The sequence below is a fragment of the Crocodylus siamensis genome, chromosome 1, assembly GCF_052110815.1.
Source record: "Crocodylus siamensis isolate JL-2025a chromosome 1, ASM5211081v1, whole genome shotgun sequence".
In the NCBI taxonomy this organism is placed as follows: domain Eukaryota; kingdom Metazoa; phylum Chordata; order Crocodylia; family Crocodylidae; genus Crocodylus; species Crocodylus siamensis.
In genome coordinates, this window is record NC_143395.1 from 219,760,626 (window position 1) to 219,763,362 (window position 2,737).

The 2,737-nt window shown below is 46.5% G+C and overlaps 1 non-coding gene across 1 annotated transcript; it reads left to right on the top strand.

The window, feature by feature from the left end:
• The first annotated feature begins 1,672 nt into the window (after positions 1-1,672).
• On the top strand, positions 1,673-1,744 carry TRNAQ-CUG (transfer RNA glutamine (anticodon CUG)). Its single transcript has one exon. It is a non-coding gene; the product is annotated as a tRNA-Gln (tRNA).
• The last annotated feature ends 993 nt before the right edge of the window (positions 1,745-2,737 follow it).

Sequence of the window (2,737 nt, forward strand, 5' to 3'; positions counted from 1 at the left end):
TCATCTGACTGCACATCTCCCTTGGTGTACAGGCTGTGATTTAGTAGGAGGCAAATATCCAGCAGCCAAGACAGCAAAGAAAGAGTACAGAGTACTGAGGAAAAAGAGTATGTGATCTAAAATGATAAAAAAACTGGGTCCCCTGGAAGGATACCACAATGTGCTCCTATAACTAGCGACTGTGTCATACTGCGTATGCACTAATGAGCCAAATAAAGGTAGCACAAACTATCTGGATTCTGGCATTTCCTAACTGTAGAGGGCTTGACTTTGCAACCTTAATGATGTTCTGCTAGTGTAATTTTTGCATCTAATTTCCTAGGCTTTTTTTTTAAACAACAATCTGAATCTCCCTCACACCCCAAACCTTCTATCCTGTGGCTTCCTTGCTCTTTCTTTACATGCACAAAACACACATTTCCATTTCTACCTAGGAGAACTTTTACAATCTCTGCTCTCTCCTATGTCTGATGAAAGGTGTGTGCACCCAAAAGCTTGCAAATAAATTAAAATAATTTGTTGCAAATATCTAATTGGCTTAATAAAAGATATCACCTCTTCCATGAGTTTTGATTTTTTTGCCTCTAGACCAATACAGCTACAACCTGGATACAAAACACACAACCACAACCTGGATACAGATATCCACAACCTGGATACAAAACACACCTCTGAACTTGAACTAACAAAGCAACTGAGAGCAGCAGTAGGTTGTGATTATCTGTGTGGACCAGCACTAGAAAGGGATGAAACACAAGCAAGTTTCCCTGCTATCTGCTGACAGCAGGAGCAGGGTGAGACTTGTGAATCTGGCAGTCCCTGACAGGCACTGAAGAAAAGGGTCGTCTAGTAGGCACAGACTATTTTGTTTGTTCCCCATGAATGTGATATATCCTTCCCCATCTCTTCCAGTTTGGTCTCTTCCCCACCCCTGGCTCCTTTTCCCAATCATGTTCTTGTTTCAGTTTCAGTCCTCAGGCTTCTCTGTCCAGTTTCCTTGCCCAGCCAGTCCTAGTCTTCTAAACTAGCCTTCATCACTTTCTTTGTCTCTCTCCATCACTCTCAGTTCCACTTCTTACTCAGTGGGTGCATCTACACATACTATTAATGAGAGACAAACTCTGAGCAGTCTGAGTCACAGTCAGGTGCTCCCAGGCACAGCATCTACACATGCACCTGGGACAGCAGCAATTTAAGCCAGGGCAAAGCAGCCCTGGGCTGGCAGAGGGCATGGGGGTCAGTCTCAGGCTCCAGGTAGCAGTGCTGGGCCCTGCCACTGCAGCAGTGAGGGGAGAGTGCCAGGCAGACCCTGCCTCAGGTCCATGCCAGTGGGACAGGGAGAGGGGAATGAAACCCTCTCCCTGGCCAATTCACTTAAGACTACTGCCAGGGCTGGCCATGCCCACCAGGCCCAGCAGCCAAGGGCTTGATCTAGTGTGCCCTGGCTTTTGGGCTGAGCCACAGTAGCACATGCCTACATTTCCAGAGTCAAAAGTGAATGTCTATTCACTTGCAAACTGGTTCAATCTATGCAGGTTAGGCTCCCCTGCAAAGATTGAATCAATTCAGGCTCTGTTTTTTGAATGGCTGTCCCTAGCCCTGTAGACTGTGATGTTTTACTGTGTAATTAGTCTACACAGTAAAGTGCATGTGTAGAGGTCACCAGTAAGTTGGTTCCATGGTGTAATGGTCAGCACTCTGGATTCTGAATCCAGTGATCTGAGTTCAAATCTCAGTAGAACCTGAGCTTTTGGGGGTTCCAGGGGCACAACTGGTAGGGGCGTTGATCAGCCAACACAAAGCTCCCACCAGTCCTTGCTTTCTCCTTCTTCTTTCTCTCTTGACAGAACAAGGGGCAATGGTCTTGGGTTGTTGCAAGGGAAGTTTAGGTTAGATATTATGGAGAATTTTCTCACTATGCGGTAGTAAAGCACTGGAATGGGTTACCCAGACAGGTGGTGGAAGCTCCATCCTAGGGAGTTTTCAAAACCTGGCTAGACAAAGCTTTGGCTGAGATGACCTAGTTGGGGATGGTCCTGTTCTGAGCAGGCATTTGGACTAGATGACCTACTGAGTTCCCCACCAACCCTAACTTTCTATTATTCTAAGTCCTAGTTTCTAACTGACTCCTTATCTCCATTCTTCATGCTTTGCCTCTGCCCAGTGTCTCCCTCCCAGATACTTACCCATTTTATCTCTCCCCTCACCTGGGCCTCCCATCTGCCCTCTACACTATTGGCTCTCTCAGATCTAAACTCCCTTCTCAGCTCTTCATCCAGTCTAAGTGCAGGCTCCTCCCAGTCTTTTTGCCCTGATAGTTCAAGCTTTTCTACTACCTTGCAGTTCTTTGTCAGATAGACAAAGAAATGCATCCATTCCCATTGCCTGTCAGTAGTTTCTAGGCCCAGTTTCTTAGTCCAGCTACTTCCCATCTTCCCTTCTCCTCCCATATGTTCATCTAAATTTTCTCCTGGTCCCCAGTACTAACCTCTGCCCAACAAGTCCAGCTCCATCCCCATCCAAGTCATAGTGCCTATCTCATATTCCAGTACCTGGATCACCATGCCCTTTTTACCAATTTAATCATGTGTTGCCTTCCTGCACCTGGGCACCAGCAGGGTAATCATTGAGAGCACATGGGATAAAAGTGCTCTACTCAGTTCTAGTGCCTGTACCTAGACCAGTCAGAAACAACTAGCCTGACAAGGAAAGTTTCAGCGCAGTTACCTTTGGCTGG